The sequence below is a fragment of the Sus scrofa genome, chromosome 2, assembly GCF_054392235.1.
Source record: "Sus scrofa isolate SSC_HxYL_T2T_F1_AM1 chromosome 2, Sscrofa_HxYL_maternal_Yorkshire_Landrace_v2.0, whole genome shotgun sequence".
Classification (NCBI taxonomy): domain Eukaryota; kingdom Metazoa; phylum Chordata; class Mammalia; order Artiodactyla; family Suidae; genus Sus; species Sus scrofa.
The window spans coordinates 108,786,264-108,808,626 of NC_139384.1; the positions used below are offsets into that span (position 1 = coordinate 108,786,264).

Sequence of the window (22,363 nt, forward strand, 5' to 3'; positions counted from 1 at the left end):
AACACAGAATATATCGTAAGAAACCAAGGCTAGCATTAAAACCTGGAAAAGTAAGCTTTGCACAATGATTGATCAAGCACCTTAATTAAAATGTTGTGTTACTCTGTCTGATTAACTGAACTTTGGTAGCATGTTACATGCTATCTAAATGAGCTACTTAAATACCCAGGTTAATGTATTAGTTACATCACTGGCTTCCTCAGACAAATTAGAACCACGAGGAGGCTTCCCAAGGACATGGATCCTCTATCTACCCATCTGTTTGCCTATCTCTATCTATCTATTTATCTATCTATCATCTACCTATCCATGTATTTCTAATCCACTGTTCTGTGCTGCCATGTGGGCTCCAAATTGCTTTGCTTTAGGGCACTCAATTCACAAAGACTATGATGTGGCTATTATCCTCTAGTTCTACTATACAACGGTTCCCTTCATATGACAGAATATTTTGAGCCTTTCATAGTTGATGTTTTTTGTGCTATAACCGACTTCAACTGTGTTGCAAACTCGTGGAGGCTGAGGATCATGTATTACTGTAATAGTTATCTGTTGCTGTACAAGTTACGCAAAAGCTTAGAATCAATCTTAACACACATTATTATCTCATACAATTTCCGAAGGCCAGGAATCTGGGAGTGGCTTGGCTAGGAGCTTCTAGCTCAAGTGATCTCATGGGAATGCCCTCAAGCGATCAGTCAGGGATGGACCTCATAGGAAGTCATCTGAGGGGTTGACCTGACCTAGAGAATCCACTTCCAAGATGGCTGGCTCAGATCGCTGGTGACAGAAGGCCTCCATTTTTTACAACATTGGCTTTGCAGGGCTGCCCGAGTGTCCTAATGTATTTCAGCTGTTTTCCATAGAGGGCATGCTATGCACTCGAGAGATGGTAAGAGTACCACAGGGCCCTTTCACACCTCCACATTCATACTCCACACCTTCTGCTTTATTCTTTCTAGAGAATCGAGTCATTAAATCCATCCTCAAGGGGAGAGAACTTAGATTTGACCCCATGAAGGAAGGAATATCAAAGAATCTGTAAATGTGTTTTTAAATCCACCATTAGTTTGTTAATGACTTCAGACTTTACCTTTGAGCCTATACTCAATTTTTATTTTTTTGATTGATTGCATTGTATAATTCACCAGCGTGAGGTAGAGGAGTGTGATGATGTGATCTATAGTAAGAAATACATATTTGGTCTTCATCTTATTTCCAGCACAGAGCTCCTTTGGTGAGGAGAGCAACAAAAGTGTGACTTGTTATGTTAATGAGGTGACTTTGAGACCCGACTTAAGGATGAGGGCAGGGAGGGGAGAGGGTCCACAGGTTGAGTCAATCAGTAATGGCCAATGATTTAATTACTTTTGCCTGTCTGTATAAAGAAGCCTCCCTTAAAAGTCCCAAAGAAGCGTTCGAAGAGTGCCCGGGCTGGTGAACACAGGGGGATTCTGGGACAGTGATGCTCCAGGAGAGAACACGGACGTGCCACGCCTGTTCCCTGCCCCTTCTCTATATGTCTCTCCGTCTGGCTGTTCCAGAGTTATTTCCTTTTATAATAAACCTGTGACCTGGTAAGTAAACTCTTTCTCTGAGCTTTGGGAGCCACTCTGGCAAATTAATTGAAGGAAAGGAAAAAGGGTGTCATTGGAATCTCTGGGCTGTAGCCGGTTGGTCAGAAGCAGAGGTCACAACCTGGGCTTGCTAAGGAGTCTGGAACGGCGTGGTGTGTGGGGGATGTAACTGTGGAATATCTGATATTATCTCTGGGTACATAAAGTGTCAGAATGAGTTGAACTGTAGACACCCAGCTGATGTCCCCAGAGAATCGGTGGTGGTGTGGGGAAGTGCCCCACCTCATTGGAAAGAGGGTGCTCAGAACATCAAAATGAGTAAGCCAAGATCATAGCTCAAAATATTTGCTTTTGTTTCCAGCTATCCAGAAAAGTGTTAAATTTACGTGTTCTTTATTAATGCATTAAAAAAGTAAATGCATTTATGCATTTATTAATACATGTATCCTTTCCTTTAACAACTATTGTTGAGCCCAGACCCTAACCCAGAACAATTAAATCAGAATCTCTTAGGGTAGAGTTTGGTATTGGAAGTTTTTCAGAATTCCTCCAATAATTCTAATATACAGCTAGTGACAAGAACCACTGAACTAGATTATTTTGGATGTCTTTTTTGGCTCCAATTCTCCATGATTTATTCTCTTCCATGAGAGTCTTTCTGGCATTATAGCGGGCCCCTCAGGCAAGACCTACACAAGCGTGGATGCATGTAGTATGCAAGGAGGTCTAAGAGACAGGCCAGGAAAAGATAATAGATATTTCTCCATCTCCTGGCACAGGCTGTGTCTTTAGCTACTTGGGTATATGAAAAGCACATTCCTAATTGCTAACTCTTTTCTTTGATAGAGCAAATGCCCTGGATACCACTAGCATTTGCTTCTATTGTTAGCTTATGACTAAGATTCTAACTAGATGAGGCATAGAATTTCCATCAGCTGGGGTAGGAATAGGAATTCAAGAGGCCAGAGAGGACCCCTCAGAGACTGACCACAAGGGAGGAGGTGGTATGTCTTACATATGTTTCTTAGGAGTTTGCTGGTTCAACTTATAACTAGGTCATTGCCTGCTTCATGTAAAACACTGCACCCAAAGGTAAAGATAGAGGCATCAGCTTCCTTCTTCCGTGTTTGTATATGCAGAGGTTGAACAAAGTCATTTCTCTTTGGCTGGCTATAGACTTCTCTCTCCTCTGGGTGGAGCTAAGCTCACTGAAAACAAGGTTATTTTGAAAACACCACACCTATAATTGAAAAGGATTTCTTAAGGCCTTTTATGATCTATCTTTTTCTATGGCCTCTTACACCATCCAAAGTCAAACCAGCTGAATCCAGAACCCAGGTGGCAGCCAATTCGGGCTTGGCACCCAGCAACCCTTGGGATGTGGGGGCGTGACTCTTCAGTGAGATCACACATAACCCACGAGGCATCTCTGGCTACTTTCTAATTATTTCCGTTGCAAAAAGCCCCGAGTTATTTGATGAATCATGTCATTCCTGCTGAAAAGTAAACCAAGGGTGATAAAAGACCTATGGCCAAGAATCCTAGGTTCGTAATCAGTATCCAGAAGAAGGAAATCTGCATGTCTCTGTGTATTCACTGCATGTTTGGGTTTTGGATACCGAGGATGTTGACCAGAAGGCAAGGGTTGGATCATCTCTACTACACATTTCGCCGAGTAGGGATTACAGGTTTTTGTTTGTTTTGTCTTTTTTCCTGGCCACACCCATGGCATATTGAATCAGACCTGCAGCCACCGGCCTATGCCACAATGATAGCAATATCAGATCTGAGTCTCATCTGTGACCTACACCACAGCTCATGGCAACACAAATCCTTAATCCACTGAACAAGGCCAGGGATGCTGGTTAGATTTGTTTATGCTGCACCATGACAGGAACTCCTGATTTTTTTTTTTTGTTTGTTTGTTTGTTTGTTTTTTAAGGAGCTATCTTTAGCTAATGATGAACAGGCGACTTGTAAAAACTATTTCTTATGTTCCGATTCTCCTGTTATAATTACATAATATAATAATTATTGATTACTAGTAATACACCAGGCACTGATTCACGTCATTTCTATACCTAATCTTTTGACTGTGCCTGCGGCATGTGGAAGTACCCGGACCAAGGATTGAACCCCCATGCTACAACAGTGACCAGAGCTGCTAATAGTGACAACTCCAGATCCTTAACCCACTGCACTATACACAAACTCCTATGCTTAATGTTATAGAGTCCTTTCAATCTTGCTAAAAGCTATTCGATTTTTGATTATCCCATGTTATAGAAGAGGAAACCGAAACCCACAACACTTGATATCTTTATAGTAATTTCTAGCTCAACCTTTTCCTCTCTATCCTGTTTTAGCTTTCTTTCTATGCCACCTTAATGTGTGTGTGTGTGTGTGTGTTTTCCTCCTTGATTCTTCTTTTCCTTTTCATTTGCCTCTCTGGGCTTCAGCAGCAAGATTTCAGTTTGAGAAGCATAAATGTTGAACTCAAAATAAGAAGAGGTTTCAGGTTGAGGCAAAACTGCTGTGCCAAGAGAAGAAAAAAAGCCAGGTTAACAGAGTAAGAATTTACTCCTGATCCACCCCCTCCCCCAGTTTACTGTTTTCAGAAGTTGGCTAGCTCACCTGACTGCCAAAACAAATTTGCAAAGGAGGGAGAAGTGAGCACCAGAGCCTTGAAACACTAGCCCCTCCTCCCAGCCACTTACTCAGAGAACAGGAAACATCAGCTTTACTGGTGTTCTTGCAATCCAGCTCTCAATGCTGTATGTTTCTGGGGCCAGGCACCCCAAGGAATCTGGAAGACTTGGACATGTGAAATTTTAACCATAATAATGTCTTCCACTTTTATAACTTCTTTGTAGTGAATGGTCTCATATGTCATTGCATATAATCACTTACATATTTTTATTCATTAAAGGGTATATGAAGTTTGAGATGAAAGTGAGGGTATTATTCCCCCAAAATAGCTTGAGACTTTGATAAAAAAAAGAAAAAATCTTTATTATCCATTTTATTTTCTGATGCAGTTTCATGAAATAGAAAGGACTTGGAGGTGCAAACTAGAGCTATCTCTGGAGACATCTGTCTAAAGAGCTATGGGTAATTCCCCCATGTACGCAAATCATATATTCACCTTTCAGTGTTTGACTGAAGTGTTCACCTCTACTTCCCCCTATGGCCTCCAAGAAGTCTTTACTGGTTTTTCTCAATAGCTCATGAATGAGAGGGATCTTAAAGTGACAAGGACTTGGAAAAATTTATGTTTATGGAAAATCAGGAAACCAGCTTGAGAGAATTAACCTAAGGATTTAATTAATCTTCACAGTTGGCCTGTGACCTTTTAATACATTGATCTCTCTAGGACTGGAGAAGGGCATTGGGCTGAAATGCTGACATGCATACACTCCCCTTCATCCCCACCTCAAGGGGACTTGTGTTAACTTCCTGTTCCCAGCAGTCCCAGCCCTTCACACCAGTCTTTCAGAGGTGCTTTATCAAAGGGAAGGAACAAAATGGTAATTCCTACCAGGCTTTGGGACTTTGAGATCCACACAGAATTGTTATTATATATACAACAAAGTTGGGAAAAATCCCCCAAACCTCCTAGAATCAGGCCCATTTAGTTTTCATTTTTTATGGCTGCACCCTTGGCATTTGGAAGTTCCCTGGCCAGGGATTAAATCCAAGCCACAGCTCCAACCTACACCACAGTTTTGGGGCAATGCTGGATCCTTTATCCCACTGCATCAGGCTAGGGATCAAACTTGTGCCTCTGCAGTAACTGAAGCTGCTTCAGTCAGATTCTTAACCCACTTATTACAGTGGGAACTTCTCAGTGCCTGTTTAGAAAAGTGAACTGGTTTGCTTCCAACCCAAGCAGGTAGTTTCTGTTAGAGTTCTGCTTCTGCAAACCAGGCAAATAAGCACTTTAATCAGTCAAAACGTTAAGATGTGTAATACTACAAATTATATATATATACACACATATATATAATGTTTATAATTATAGAGTGAGTATAAAATTTATCATCTGCAGCAAAACACTTTGAAGATCAAAAAGGGGCCACTACCAACAATCATTCCAGGACAACAGATACAAATATGGACTGTCCAAGGGCAAAATAGGACATGGGGCCAACACACCTGTAAGTGAATATTTTAAACATTCAGTTTAGTTTTTCGCTAGTTCTCATAACATTTTTATTATGCTGGAATGTGGCAAGGATATTGTTCACTTTTTCATACTGGGAAGTGGATCTGTTCTACTTTTCTTGAAAAATAATCCTACATTTTAAATCTCAGCTAATCTGTTCTGAATCTCATTATATAATTTACTTCTCTGAAACAGCTATAGTTTTCCCACATACATAAATTTCTGTGAACCCTTCTAAAAATTAAAATACCTGCAGTCATTCCAACTATTTCAACATTGATTCAAAGATACTTGGTTTTATTTTGAACAACCTGAAGGTTTATTTTGGAAGTAAAGTGTCAGTTTTTTCCCTAAAATTCTCCAATTTTTAGTAGAGCAATGGATGCACCATTGGGAACTTTGAGTACCTAAATATATCAGGAATTTGCTGAAAATCATCAAATGTCACAAACTAATTCTTCAGCCCCTGCCCCGGGGGTCTTGCCTCCCTAATTTACTTGTAAAGAAATATAGAGACATAGCAAGGTAGGTTAAGAGATGGATTCATTTTATTGGGCCTAATTCAAACACACACGGAGAATTGGTTTGAAGGTTCTAGATTTTTTTTTTTTTTTTTTTTCGGCCATCCTGCAGGCATATGGAGTTCCCTGGCCGGGGATCAGATCCAGGCCATTGTTTCAACCTACACTGCAGCTGCAGGAACACCCGATCCTTTAACCCACTGCAGCAGGCTGGGATCGAATCTGCATCCTGGCACTGTAGAGATGCTGCCAATCCCTGTTGTGCCACAGAGGCATTCTCGTGAACATTCCAGATTTTAAGAGGGTTTATTTAGCTATACTAAAAACTTCATTTAACAGAGTGCTATGTATTTTTTCTTCTGCTGCACACATTTTTGTAAGCCTTCTCAAATTCTTTGGAACTAGGTAAAGTACAAAAAAAATTTGTATATTGGGTTGTGAGGCAGGAAGGAAATCTGGGGGATTTAGAAATGATAAATTCAGAGATTTAAGCATTAGTCAGCTTGGGGCAAAGGTGACACAGCACCTGCAAGAAAGGAGGGGATTCCTGGCACACATGTCCTCCAGGTTGGATTATGAGGTGTTTTAAATATATCTATTTCCCTCCCCTGTATTAGTATCCAAATATTAGCTTCCCTTCCTGCATTAATTGACACAGTTTCTTAAGGTAAGAGCATTATTCTAAGATTTCTGGAGTATGCATTTTCCAACAAAAAGTATCAGCCGTTTATGGACATTCTGGAATCTAACCTATTGGCATTAGGAAGCTATTCTGGATTTTTCTGAGTGGGCAGTGACATATGCAATATGCTTTAGTAAGACTGGGTGATGAATAAAATAAACTAATGTTTACATGGTGATTGCTCCGAACTAAGCACAGTAAATATTTTACATTGTTCATATCACTGAATTTTCAAAACAGTGTATGTAAAGCAGATAATTTTCAAAATATTTTTACTGAAGTATAATTGATTTACAATGTTGTACCAATTTCTGCTGCACAGCAAAGTAACCCAGTCATACATATATATATACATTCTTTTTATCATATTACCTTCCATCATGTTTTATCCCAAGAGATTGGATATGCAGATACTTTTATAGTATCCATTTTCCAGATGAAATAAAAAAGCTATTTGTGTTGAAATAACTTGTCCAAGTTGAGATAACTATGAAAAGGTGTAGGTGAATGAAAACTATGCAAGCAGTGCTAAAAACTATGCAAACAGTGCTAAATGTTGTCTGAGCACGTACTATACTATCAAGACTAGATTGGCTAGAAAAAGAAACTGAAAACAGGAAAATGAGATCACTGACTATTGCAATGGTCCAGGCACAAGAGAATGAGACAAAGCAAAGGGATTAGATGGTAAGGAAGATGTTACTAAGGGAGAAACAGAAGGACTGTGATTGTTCCTTGGATTTGACAGATTGTACAGAGGGCACTCGATATGATTAGTTTGATTAACAGGAATTAATAAACACTGATAAACTGGCAAATTGATTAACAGGAATTAATAAACACTGATAAACCGGCAAATATTGATAAAAGAGTAGTGGTTTTGTTGGATGGGGGAGGACTCCCTTTTGGATCTTTTGAATTTAAATAATATCTAGAATAAACCAAAAAAGTTGACATTGATACTGTTTCTAAAGCAAAACAAAATACCCAAATGACTGTTTGCTGGACTTCTCTCTACAATGGTCTACTTCACTGAGGAAATCCCATTGGGAGAATGTATAGGATGTCCAATAAGAACCACATAAAATAGTATAATTTTGTTGTAGAAATAAAAGGTTCTCTTAGAACTTATTCAAGATCACACAACTTGGATTTTCCTTGCAGCACAGCAGGTTAAAGATTCTGTATTGACACTTCAGTGGCTCGGGTCACTGCTGTAGTGTTGGTTCGATCCCTGGCATGAGAAATTTTACCTGCCACAGGCTCAGCCAAAAAAGAATCACCCAACTTCTAAATAACTAAAACTTTTTGCGTTTCCTTGGTGACCAATAATTCTAAGGCAGGAGTTCCTGCTGTGGCACAATGGGGTTGGCAGTGTCTCTGCAGCACCAGAATGCAGGTTTGATCCCCAGCCCGGCACAGTGGGTTCAAGGATCCAGTATTGCCACAGCTGTGCCATAGGTTGCAACTGTGGTTCAGATCTGATCCTTGGCCCCAGAACTTCATATGCCATGGGGAGGCCAAAAGAGAAAAAAAATAATAGTTTTAAGTCAGGATACTTATCATCAGTGATGATTTTCAGTCCCTTAGGCAAGGAGAGCTCAATGTGTGAAAAGGATGAGAGGTGGAATGAACAAATGACAGGCTGATGAATGAACAAATGAATGAATGAATTATTGGTATATAAATTACAAGAAGAAAGTCTCTCCACCTGGAATTTACTTTTCCTGCTTTTCTACTAAGGTAGGTTGTTTTGTTTTAAAAATTACTCCAATTTAACCTTGGTTTCTTAAAAAGTTTTTCTAAATGGAAAATGATTTGTCTCTAATACTTTTGTTGTTTAGCAATTCTTTATACACATGAGTGTAATCTCAAGATATTTCTACCTAGAGCTTATATCAATGTTGGGCTTGGTCTCCTTTAGGAACTACTGTTGTGCCAAAGGATTGGGCAGCAATTTCCGTCTTCACTTTGCTTGCAAATTCATGCTAGGCCATGTTTCATGATTCACTGGGCAAATGTATCGTGGATACTGCCTCTGAGTTTGTATGCAGGTGTGCTTATCTTTTACCTTTTAAAGCACTAGTTGTGGGAACAGAGATTTCTTTCTGCTAATTGAATCTTGACCAGTGAACTCCTCCTTGTTTAGAGGTATTTTAATCCTTTCCAAATAAATATTAATTTATCTAATTGACTGACTGGAGTTATAATTCAACTGCAGAAGGAGAGCAGCTTGTACTCTTCCTTATGACAGATTCATGCCCACTAGAGTACATCATCTTCAACACAAGATGACCAACCCATGAGGTGACTCTGAGGATTAGTGAGACTTGGTAATGTTTATACAACTTTTAAAATCTCTTATCGGAAAAGTGCTTTGGCAACCATGAAAAGTTGATCTTAATCTGTCTATGCTCAGAGTAAGAATCGTCTTTCATAAATCCAACTTATTTTCCAAAGGTAGTGCTGTTTTCTAAAAAGGTCAACCTGTGTTTGAGATCAGTTTAAATTATGGCTGATGTGAACTCAGTTATTCCCCAGAAAAACTAGTTATTCCCTGGTTTTAGCATCCCTCAGAATCACTGAGGAACCAGTCCAGGGCCCCAGAACTTCGGATTAAGCAGGTCTGGGAGGAGGCCTAAGTTTGTACAGTTCTAGAAAGATCCAAAGTGACGTGAGTTGTCCTGGTATCACTCTTTGAGAACCACTGCCCTGGGAATGTGCACTGTCACCAGGGTGACTGGGAGCAAAAACATCCAAGGGAAGTTGTGTAAACTCCTCCAGAGAGGTTCAGTGTGGTCTTTTGAAATTAGATATGATTTGTGATTGTTTTCTTACAGTTTGTGTATTATATATTACTTGTTTTGGAAGGGAGCGCTAAAGGAAAAAAAAAATGGCTTCTAGTATTTGTGTCTAGACCTAGTGTTATTTGACTAAACTATTAATGCCTGCTTCAAAATCCAGTACCTCTAATCACAACCTCTTCCTGCCTCCCAAACAAAACAAGGCTAAAATCTAAACCGAATGTTGTCCCTTACCAGCGCATAAAAAGTTAACAGTGCCAAACAGAATCGCTCAGGTCAGTGGAGGGTAAAGCCAGCATTTGGAAATGCTGTGAGAGCACAAATAGTTTAAACTGTAGACAAGTCCGGAGGAAATTACAGCGGGAAAACTTTCCATCCTGGGTTCCAGTTGCCAAGGAGTTTGTGTAGGTTGCCGGAGACCTCACCCCTTGGTGGCTCCTCTGTGACTCACTGTGTCCCTGGGAATCCTCAGATCCAGCAACAAGAGAGAATGCAGAAACTCTGCCTTTGATCTCCTGGGATGAAAATCCCCAGAACTTGGTTTCTACAACAGGGAGTTTTCTAACTAAATAGATGGTAACAGAGCTGATAACTCTGATTCTTAGATATCAGTCTGGTTCTGGCCCAGGTGCAAAGGTTGAGATTAGATAAAGCTGTGTACTGGGTCTCAATGCAGCAGCAGGAGAGTGGGAGGGCAGGGTTAGAACCCCCTTGGACCCAGTTTGGATGGCTCGTTAGATTTGAGACATCACAGTTGCTCTTGCTCTGCTCTTGGAACCCAGCTCTCAGACTCCCTTAATTTGGAGTTTGATGGACTCCTATAGATGGAAACGCCTATCCATGAAATAGCTTTTCTTTCTGGATACATCTTATTCTTTACCATTACCCTTGCAAGTTCAAATCCAGTCCTAACCAGAAGCAAATGTGATCATTTTCCTTTCCCTAATAATGAGGAAGAGTGTAACCTGATGCTGCAGTCCTTAATCAAATTTTGGGGGGGTTAGATTTAATGTGTGTTTAAATTACCTGGAGATCTTGTAAAAAGAGCAGAATGTGATTTGGTAGATTCAGTCGATCTGGATGGAGCCCGAGAGATTCTGCCTTTCTAACAAACTCTAAGTGCTGATGCTGTTGTTCTAAGACCAGGCTTTGAACAGCAAGGGGATTAGTTTTCGACTTGAGCTTCTCAATAAGATCACCTTGAGAGGCCATTTGTTCACTCTTTTTAAAAGCCCAACACTGAAGTTCCCGTCATGGATCAGCGGAAATGAATCCAACTAGTATCCTTGAGGACACAGGTTCGATCCCTGGCCTTGCTCAGTGGTTAAGGATCTGGCTTTGCCATGAGCTGTGGTGTAGGTCATAGACATGGCTTAGATCCCACGTTGCTGGGGCTGTGGTGTAGGCCAGCGGTTACAGCTCCAATTTGACCCCTAGCCTGGGAACCTCCATATGCCAAGGGGGGTGTGGCCCTAAAAAGACAAAAAAAAAAAAAAAAAAAAAAGCCCAATACCCAGGTGCCTAGAGATTTTGATTTGACTGGTCTGGACTGGGACTTGGTAGTGTTTTAAGAACTTCCTAGGTGGTTTATTATGCAACTAGGATTGAGAAAACAAATCTAAATTAATGTTTATCAAATTATAAGTAGCAGTCACTAGTGGCTCAGATTCAGAAATAACATTAGAAATATTGTTTAAATGAAATAGAATTGAGCAGAACACAGTACAGCAGATTACAATACTATAAAGATTGTTTTGTGACAATTTTCAGCTATGTATCTTTGTGCATATACAGCTCTTGATGTAAAATACATTACTGAGAATTCCAGTCAAAAATTTTGAAGCTTTCTTTGGCAACTACTTAACTGTGCTCTTACAGTGTAAAAGAAGACATTGACAAGATGTAAATGAATGGGCAGAGTTGTGTGAAATTGGTATTTCATACTGATTTTTACATATCACAAAATATTTTATGTTGTGCTTTTCAACACTTGTAGTATATGAAATCATTATTAGCCCATGAGTCCTGTGTAGACTGAGATGCTTTCTTGCTTTTGAGCCTCAACTTGATTTAATCAGTTATATAATCAATTGCCTCAGGCTTGGTCCCAGGATAGTCTTCATCTTTTGTATTTTGATTAAAAACACCTGGATTTAGAGGTGCAGCCTTTTGTGGTTGCAATAATAATGAGTTGTTAAAACAAAGTCGTATTGGGGGCTTTAAAAATCTTTGTCAAAGCCCTATGTTAAGCATGGCAAAGTCGTTTGGGGAAGAACTGAATCACTGAATAGAACGCATGTTGCCTTCACATTTTGTGTAGCAGCATTTTATTTTAATGATGATATCCCAACATGTCCCATGATAAACTGGCAGTTTATCAGGAGTTCCCTGGTGGGCAGCCCGGGTTCAATCCCTTGTCTGGAAAGAGATCCCACATCAACCTGCCACATGCTGCAAGCAAAAAAAAAAAAAAAAAAAGACAGTTTATCTGCAAATCGATAACTACTAAATGCAAGTAAGTTCCTTACCAGAGAACATGACTCTTCCATACCATTTACAGGAAACTTTTGCTCTTGAACAGAAAATGAAACAATTTTAATGAAAGCCACAGTTGAAACACCTTTTTCTCCATTACTTGACATATCATACATGCATATCATACATTTTCTCAGTGTGATTGGAAGTCGTTGGAGGGTTTTGAACAGGGGAGTGATGTTATTTGATATGTGTTTTTCAAAAATCTACTTTGAGAATAGCTTAAAGGGTCTAGGGAGGAACAGCAAGATCCCTCAAGAAACTCCTAGAGCATTCCATGCACGTATGATGTTAATGCTGTGGACTGAATTCATATGATGACGTCCTAACCCCCAATATGATGGTATTTGGGGATGGCCTTTAGGAGGCAATTAGGTTTAGATGGGGTCATGAGGGAGGGCCCTTAGAAGAGTTAGGAATTAGATGCTTCGTGAGAATAGACACCAGAGAGCTGGCTTTGTGTCTCTCACTCTGCCACATGAAGACACAGCCAGTGGGCAGCCATCTGCAAGCCAGGGAGCGGGTCCTCACAGGATCCTGCTCATGCTGGTGCCCTGATCTCAGACTTCAGCCTCCGGAACTGTGGGAAAATAAACTTCTGCTGTTTAAGCCAACAGGTCTACACTACTCGTTACGGCAACCTGAGCAGACTAATAGAACCGGAAAACAAAAAAATGATCTGTAGAGGGTGGTAGGGACCAGAAATATCCCCTTACTGAGTTAGCTAATCTGGGTTCTGTGCACAGTTCTAATTTCCAATGTGAATAAAGTAGTACGTTTGCTTGGCACGGCAACAAAATTACTGTGGTTTGGAGTAAGATTCAGCTCCTGAACAGTAGAGACAAAAGAAGAGTGTCAAAGCTCTGGCAGCTAGTTTTCCTTCTGTCAGTTTCCCTGTCATATTCATTTTCTGTCTCTGAAAAAGGCCAAGCCATAACCATAAAGAGAGCAGTTCCACAGGTTGTAGGATTAGTCAGTTCTCTGAGGAGACTTGGAACTTCATCTGCTGCAATTTATTAGATCTCTGTGAGCCACAAAAATCTACCGATGAGTGGTAGCCAATAATATGCCATTACTACAATAGAGGGAATGCCATGGCCAGGTCTGAAAATGGTTACCCATCATCAGGGTTATGTTTCATTGTTTTTCAATGCAATGAGCGCATTAAAGGGCTATATTTCTACCCACCAAACAGAATTGTGGTGCTCCAGCTCCTTGGTGACACCTGCTATGAGTGAAAGGTAATATTGTGATGATTATTTCTGCCTGGAGAGTGATTGCACAGCCAAGTGCCAGCTGCCCGTCCCTGCACTGAACCATGTAACAGAGTGGGTTTAAATCAAACTGAAAATCAAATCAGTTAACTTTAAATTATTTAAATTCCCCGAAGAAGCAAAATTGCAGGTAGACTGACTTACCCTGTCTAATTTTGTGACCATGCTTTTGAGAACAGACTGCAGTGAGGCATAGATAATTACTATTCTGCACTATTCCTAGGATACCTGATTCACAGGAGTTCATTCAATATCTGTTTTTCCTTCAGAGGAAAACAGAGACCTAGAGGAAAGAATCTCATTTTTTTGGTCAGATGTTTGAACCTGTCCAGTTTTATTTCTCAGTCGAGATCACTATAGAAAATCATTCTATCTCCACCATATTAAGTGAATGGCAACTGATTTCTAACCACTTTCTCAGGGCTGCATCAAAGCAACCCTTTGACCTCAAGAATGAGAGGTTAGCAAACCTGAGGCTGGAGTAAGGGGCTCACTGATCATAGGTCTGAGATGGCTGAGAAGCCAAGTAGCTCCAAATGTAGCATTCTACCCCAGCCTTTGCTCTCCCAGTACAATCACCACAAAGTGTGAAGGAGCCCTAAAATGCAGAGCTGCACATTCACTTCGTTGTCACCCATGATTGCACCCCCTCCCCACTGTGACTCTATTAGTTCCCACAGCTGACATCCCTACAGAAATGGAAAATGGCCCTTCCTATTACTGCTCAATCTTAAAGGAGCCTCAGGGGTCTATAGTACTCAACACATACCCATGTGTTTTCTACATTTCCCAGCCTCCCTGGCCTCTGTGACTGGCTTTGAACTTAGGATAAGGGCAGTGGAAAATAGTCATTCCCAGGCCCGGTTCCTTAAGGCACCCATCCCTCCAGCTCTTCCCTGCCTTCCCCCAAGGAGGCACTGGTACAGTGGTTTAACTGCAAGTTTGGTGGAAGCCACCAGATGTGTATCAGACCAAAAAGTGACAGAGAGGTATATATCTTTGTTGTATTAAACCACTGAGATGTTAGGAGTTTGTGTTAAACCTTCCGGCATTGGTAATCCTGACTAATACAGAGTCTTCTGGCTGCCTCACCAAATTGGCATTCGGGGGACTGTACCTTGTAGTTGGGCCATTCTGATTAAGCAGAAATAATCCTACCATGTTGAAGTAGTAGTGATTTTAATGCTTGTACTAGGAGTTCCCTTTGTGGCTCAGTGGGTTACAAACCTGACTAGTACCCATGAGGATGCAGGCTCAATTCCTGGTCTAGCTCAGTGGGTTAAAGGATCTGGCATTGCCATGAGCTGTGGTGTTGGTCACAGTCGCAGCTCAGAAGCTGAGTTGCTGTTGCTGTGGTATTGGGTGTAGACCAGCAGCTGCAGCTCCAATTCAGCTTCTAGCCCAGGAACCTCCATAGGCCTCAGGTACGGTCCTAAAAAGCAAAAAAAAAAAAAAAAAATTTTGTGCAAATGGGCAGGAAAGGTTAACTGTTTATAGTTAGATACGTAATGCATTACTGACTATACATATGAAGCAGAGAGCTGAAAATTGTGAGAAAAGGCAAAAACAAAAAAAAAACAAAAAAAAACTAAGCTATATTCAAGGAGATTATGTGAGAGGAAAGGGTAATACAATTAACTGATACAGAGTTAACTGCTGTGGTACAACAGGTTCGGAGGGATCTTTGCAGCACCAGCTTGCAGGTTCCATCCCTGGTCCAGCGCAGTGGGTTAAAGGATCCAGCATTGCCCCAGCTGAGGCATAAGTTGCAGCTGTGGATCTGATCCCTGGACTGGGAACTCATATGCCGTGGGGCCCAAACAAACAAGCAATTAACAGATAAAACAGATAACAGTGCTTCTTAGGAAAAAATTTAAAGTATGGAAAGACCAATGTGGGTTTCACTTATCTGAGGAATCTTCAGGTGTAGTCAAAGACATAGCCCCAAATGAAAAAAAACCCATACACGTACAAACAAAACAAGTGCTGGAAAGCCCGATATTGGCAGTGTGTGTCAGTATGAGCTCATTTTAGCTCAAGAAAAGATTGTCCCTAAACATAGAAACCTGGAATGATCCCTATATACTGATCTAATTTTTTTATTATAATAATCAGAGTCATTATTTAATGGAGTCGAATGCGAATATTCTAACAGAGCAAGTAAAACCGATCAAAAGTTTCATTAAGGCTTTATAATACATATTGGAGTTCACGTCGTGGCTCAGTGGTTAACAAATCCAACTAGGAACCATGAGGTTGTGGGTTCGATCCCTGCCCTTGTTCAGTGGGTTAAGCATCTGGCATTGCCGTGAGCTGTGGTGTAGGCTGCAGACGTGGCTCAGATCCCGCGTTGCTGTGGCTCTGGCGTAGGTAGGCCGGTGGCTACCGCTCTGATTCAACCCCTAGCCTGGGAACTTCCCAAGAAATGGCAAAAAAAAAAAAAAAAAAAAAAAGGATAAATAAATAAAAGCGAAACTAAGTTCAAGGCTTTATAATACATATCAAATTGCTTACAACACAGATGTTGCCTTGCCTTCTGAGAAAATAAAAACACAATATTGAGGCAGCAAAAGAAGACAGATGCTAAGTAGATAAGAATAGGTGAGCATAAGCATATATACTGTTTAAAGATCAAAGTTTAAATGAGCTCTAGAGCAGCCCATGTAATCTAGTCAAGCATTAGGTTTATATGAAAATAAAAATAAATAAAGGAATCTGAATGCTGAAGTTTTGTTTATGTAAAATATATTCATAAAAAATATAAAATACCACAAAGACACTTAATTTTGGATCAGATGTGTCAGGCTTCTATCTTTGAGCTTTAAATTCTCACTAAAATTGATAATTTATTCTGAAGAATAGAAACTATTTGTCCAGATCACTTTTTCTTATATTTGTCCGCATATTTGTAATCCCCACGGTGAACTTCCAGGAAAACTTTCTTAAAACACACTTAACCTTTGCCAGCTGATTCTATTACCTAATGAAATAATTATTATCTGTAGAAATGACCTATGAAAAACTTATTTTCATTTTGGCAGTAGTCTATATAACAAGTTTCAAGCTAAGATTGTTTGCTTACTTGTTTTGAGATTTTTTTATTTTTAGGGCCACACGGACAGCATATGGAAGTTCCTGGACCAGGGCTTGAATCTGAGCCTCAGCAGGGGCAACACCGTATCTTGAACCCACTGCACCGGGCCAGGGATTGAACTCATGCCTCCACAGCAACCTGAGCCACTGCAGTTGGATTCTTAAGCCACTGTATCACAGTAGGTACTCCCTAAGATACTTTTTTTTTGTTATTGCTTAAGGATTACTAAACAAGGACTTAGAAGTCTACATAAACTTGTATGTGTATGGTCCTTTTTCACAGATATCTCACAATGGTCAATCAGGAAGTTTACTTATTATCCCTGTGATCAAACCTGTTCACATTTGGTGTAAGAAAGAGCTGGGACTCAAACTTGAGTTCTCTGACTCTCAATCCCTTGTCACCTCCTGTTCTATGACACATTCAAAACTAGAATCCAACAATCTTCTTCAGTATCTACTTTAGCAAAGCAGGTGGTATTAACATTTTAAGCATTGAGAAACAGAGACAAAATAGAAAAAGATTTTATATTGACTTGACTGAAATGACATAAAATTAGTGGCACTGATAATACAAACTATTTCATCTTTATGAATTTAATAAAAAATCCTTAGAGAACAGGTTGAAAAGTAGGAATGAAGCAACATGTATCCACAGATGGTCTAAAAAAGAATTGTTTTTTTTCCCATGAGAAATGGCTTCTGCTCTCTGCCATGAATTCAAAAGACAAAAAAGCAAACGAAATGCACTTGATTTGTACCTTAAATACATATCTTTTGGGATTCGAAAGAATTAAAATAAAAAACCAAAACAATAACAACAACAACAAAATATTGCTATTTGGCCTCTAAAATAGTCCTTTCAACATTCATTTCTCCTCGCTAAGCTCATTTTAACTTCAAACTTTTGAAATCTTTTTTTTTTTTTTTAGATGAGTCAGGTACATCCAATAAATCAATGTTGAATGTACGTGTTGAGTTTACAGCTCTCTGCAGTGAGCATTTCCTGTCTTTCAGTTTTGTGCTGCTGGTCCTACTGGCTCTGAAGATCACACAGTGGTTAGTGCAGAAGGGACTTTCCCTGTGGAACTCTCTGTGAGAAATGGTCTCATTTCAGAGCCAAAGAACTGGAAGCTGCCAAATGATGCTGAGCAATGGAAAGAGAGGCCTCGCTTACACCTCATAGTGGAAGAGTTTGTTCCCTATCCCCAGGCTTTTTCACCTTCGGTGCCTTTACCTATTGCAACCATCCCTCATTCTTATACATATTTTCAAGTGTTTCTTCTTCCTAAGAGAATTCTTTCTTTCTGTCTTCAGCCATTTTGCAAAATTTCTGGAAAGAATAGTAACATTTGATGCTTCCACATCTTTGCACTTATCAGTCACCATAATCTGGGCTTTCCTCCATTTTTTTGTTTGTTTGTTTGTTTTTTCAGTCACACATGTTGTCATGAAATCACACTTCATGAGAATTCTTTGAGTTTAGATCATCAAGGAAGGGTACATTTAGAAATTTGAAGTGAATAACACTATTTTTGGCTCTTTCCAACAACACCTTTGTGTAACCTGCCCTGTCACAGCTCTACTGTTACTAGGAAAATGATGGCTGTAAGTGTGCCTGGTTCCGTCATTTGTGATTAAGATGACAAAGGCAGAAACCTTATGAATGAATCAACTTGGATTACTGTCTCTGCTGGTCACAGTGGAAAACAGAAGAGGGAAGAGATTTCTGAGGGACTCAGGCTGTTATTACAAGGTTTCATACTGTCAAAAATCAGATATGCACCCAGAATCCAGTACAATAAAGGAAAAGCTTTCTTGCATTCTACTAACCTTTTTCCCAAAAGGTCTCCAAGGGCCTTTTGCTAGCAATGGAAGCTTCTGGTTCCCCCTGTTGTAGCATCTTAAGTTTTTTTGTTTTCTGTTTTTGTGCTTTTTATTTTTTGCTTTTTAGGGCCTCTTCTGCTAGGGATCAAATTGGAACTGTAGCTGCTAGCCTACGCCACAGCCACAGCCACAGCCACAGCAATGCCAGATCCAAGCCACATCTGCAACCTATACCACAGGTTGTGGCAATGCCAGATCCTTAACCCACTGAGTGAGGATAGGGATTAAACCCACATCCTCATTTATACTAGTCAGGTTTGTAACCTGCTGAGCTGCAGTGGGAACTCCTAAATTCTAGGGTGGTTTTTTGTTTGTTTTGTATCTTAAGTTTTTGAATCCTTTTCCATGACTGCACTGCTCTGGGCTCAGAAGCTTGCTTCAGAGTTGCTTTCCTTCTACTCCATTTGTCTCTCCTTTTATCTAGTTGGGTGGCTGAAATGTATGTGGCCTCCATACTTGGCCCTCCTTTCTTTCTGCTCACCCTGGACAATCTCTTGCTTTCATTTAGGCTTCTACTGGGACTTCTATACACTGATGACACTCTACAGTTTAGCCTCTGCTTCCTGATCTTTGGGAGCCTCACCCTGTGCTGCTTTCCAAATGAAAGCTCAGCATTTCCACTCGGATGTACCTTGGTCACCTCAGAATCAGTCTTCCAAAAGTCAGATTTCTGTCCTCCCAATTTTTCCTTTACCTATGTCCTGGGCCCTTCTTTGGTGAATAGCATTGCCATTTCCCTGTTCATCCAACATAAAGAACTTAAGTCATCTTTGATATTTATTTCCATCTAAGGTCCCTCTATTAGTTGTTACATCTGTATCTCACATTTTCCCCCACTCTTTGCTATCTCACCAGCAACATTCTGAACACACCAATAGCTTCCTAACTTGTCCCCCCATTTCCAATCTTTCCTAATCCTGTACATCCTGATGATGATCCATGAGCACTGAAACTTTTACTTTTTATTGAATGATAAAGTAAAATTCAATGGGAAAATTCCTCTCAGTAACATTTTTGATAGGAAGACAACACTTTGTTGAAAGACCACCTAAGTGCTAATGTTTTCCACATGATTTCCTGCCTGAGAAATATTTGTAAGGTAGACATACGTTCCATGGCTTCCCTGCTTAAAACGACTTAATAGTGCTTTATTGTCTTCAAAGTCAAGTTAAGAAGAACAGGGTCTGGTCTTCATTCCAGCCTCTTCTTATCTATCTTATTTTCCATTCCTACCTTATTCCATCTCTGCCCGTTTGTGTTTAAATCTCTAGTGATCAGTATGCCCTTTAATAACTCCGGGCTTTGTATCTTCTGTTTTTTTCTGCCCAGAATGATGTTTCCTTACTTGTTCTTTACATGTTTGATGCCTCTTCAGTGGCTCTTCCTTCCTTCTGTGGGCTCCTGCATCAGCATTCGCCTTAAAGGAAGTCAGCATGTAATCCATCTCAATTGTCTTTTCATCCTTTGACGTTACTCTTTCTTGCCTATTCAAGTCTGTCTTGAACACTCATTCTCTGCTCAGCTCGCCCAACATTCACTGAGCCTTCCAAATTCAATTCAGGAGTTCTGTTGTGGTGTAATGGTAATGAAATCTGAGGAGTATCTATGAGGATGCAAGTTTGATTCCTGGCCTTGCCCAGTGGGTTAAGGATCTGGTGTTGCCCTGAGCTATGGTGTAGGCCCCAGATGTGGTTCAGATCTGACATGGTTGTGGCTGTGGTGTAGGCCGGCAGCTACAGCTCTGATTTGACCCCTAGCCTGGGAATGTCCTTATGCCTCAGGTGTGGCCCTAAAAATAAAAAGTTTTTTTTAAAAATTAAAAATTAAAAAAAACCCCAATAAAAAACCCCTACAAAATTCAGTTCAGAGGCTCCCTAGGCCAACCTCTGTTCTTTGAAGAGAGCAAGTTTGACCACTATTGGAGCACTGTGCCATATAGTGGTTTTTTTACATCTATTGTCCTGTTTGTGCTGGGGGTACAGTGTATTAATTAGGGCTCTGCTAGCTGCTGTAGGAAATAAACTCTTACCTCTAAGTAGTTTAATGTGATTGAGGTTTATTTCTTGTCCACACAAAGTCCATGACGTTGCTAATTGTCAGGTGGCTGTTCTCCAGGCTGGAGTGAGCGATCTCAAGTTCTATCTTCTGACTCAGCCTGTTTCAATGCATATTTACTTTAAGAAAGGGGAAGGGGAGTTCACTTTATGGCTCAGCAGATGAAGAACACAACTAGTACCCATGAGGATGTGAGTTCCGTCCATGCTCAGGGGGTTAAGGATCTAGCTGCAAGCTATGTCATAGGTCACAGATGTGGCTTGGATCTGGCATTGCTGTGGCATAGACTGACAGTTGCAGTTCTGATTCAACCCCTAGCCTGGGAACTTTGATATGCTGTAGGCGCAGCCCTAAAAAAAAAAAAAAAAGAAAGGGGAAGGAAGTGTGATGGGTCAGCCCTGCTAGTGTCACACATGACTTGTGCCCACAAGCCACAGGCTTGGGCCTATGGCCACACCTAATTATAGGGCTGGGGGAAAGTGGTTTAGCTGTGCACCCAGGAAGAAGAACAAATGACTTGAGGAACACTGATCAGTCTCTCCTAGAGCTAGATCTGCTTTTTTATCTCCAGTGCCTGTCATAGGCTGTCATGACAGCATAGGTTGAATGGGTGAGTGAATGGAAGGTCATAGAACTTCCAGCTCTCAGCATTGAGCCAACTAGTACAATAATCCAAAATAGAAGCCCATAGGGTCCGAGAAGAACCAGAAAAGATTACTAAGCAATTGGAAAATAAGGATATGTGGAGCAATGAAAGGTTCTGAACTGTTCTTCATGAAATAAAATAGCCTGAGAAAAACACTCATCATGTTCCTAAAAGTTACCAAAGTCTAATACAAGTACTTCAGATATTATGCTTAATAACTCCACCACCAAGCTTTGTCAGTTGGTTGAGGAATGTATTTTGGGGGTGAGGGTGGGGGTATAACTAGGATTTCTTGCCTTTTTTTTTTTTTTTTTTTTTTTTTTTTTGTCTTTTGTCTTTTTAGGGCCTCACCCGTGGCATATGGAGGTTCTCAGGCTAGGGATCTAATCGGAGCTGTAGCCACCGGCCTATGCCAGACCCACAGCCATGCAGGATCCAACTGCACCTGCGACCTTCACCACAGCTCATGGCAATGCTAGATCCTTAACCCACTGAGCAAAGCCAGGGATCGAACCCGCAACCTCATGGTTCCCAGTCGGATTTGTTAACCCTGAGCCACAACGGGAAGTCCCTAGGATTTCTAATAAGAGATAATACCCCTTTGGTAATTTTTTAAAATTGCAGGTTATATGAGCTTTACTAAAAGGAAAGTCATAATATATAAATCTTAAATAACACCTTATCTATGGATCTTTGAAAATACCAAGCAGGGAGATATCTTTTTTATTAATTGTAGAAAAATGGTTAATTTTTTGGATTAAAGAATAAAATCTGAAAGAATTCTCTCTTGTGTCTATTTATTTTTATGTAAATTTAAACAAATTTTCATTTTAGTTGATTTAAAATGTTCTGTCAATTTCTGCTGTACAACAAAGTGACGCAGTTCATATATATATACACACACACATATAAACATTCTTTTTTTTCACATTATCCTTCTTCATGTTTATCACAAGTGATTAAATATTGTTCCCTGTGCTATACAGCATGATCTCATTGCTTATCCATTCCAAATACAATAGTTTGTATCTACCAACCCCAAACTCCTAGTCTATCCCCCCTACTTCCACTTGGCAACCACAAGTTGTTCTCCATGTCCATGAGTTTGTTTCTTTTCTGTAGAT

At 40.2% G+C, this 22,363-nt stretch overlaps 1 long non-coding RNA gene across 1 annotated transcript; it reads left to right on the forward strand.

The window, feature by feature from the left end:
• Nucleotides 1–1,427: 1,427 nt before the first annotated feature.
• On the forward strand, nt 1,428–20,506 carry LOC106508521 (uncharacterized). The gene is made up of 3 exons (XR_002341817.2): nt 1,428–1,577; nt 8,528–8,688; nt 17,669–20,506. It is a non-coding gene; the product is annotated as an uncharacterized LOC106508521 (long non-coding RNA).
• The last annotated feature ends 1,857 nt before the right edge of the window (nt 20,507–22,363 follow it).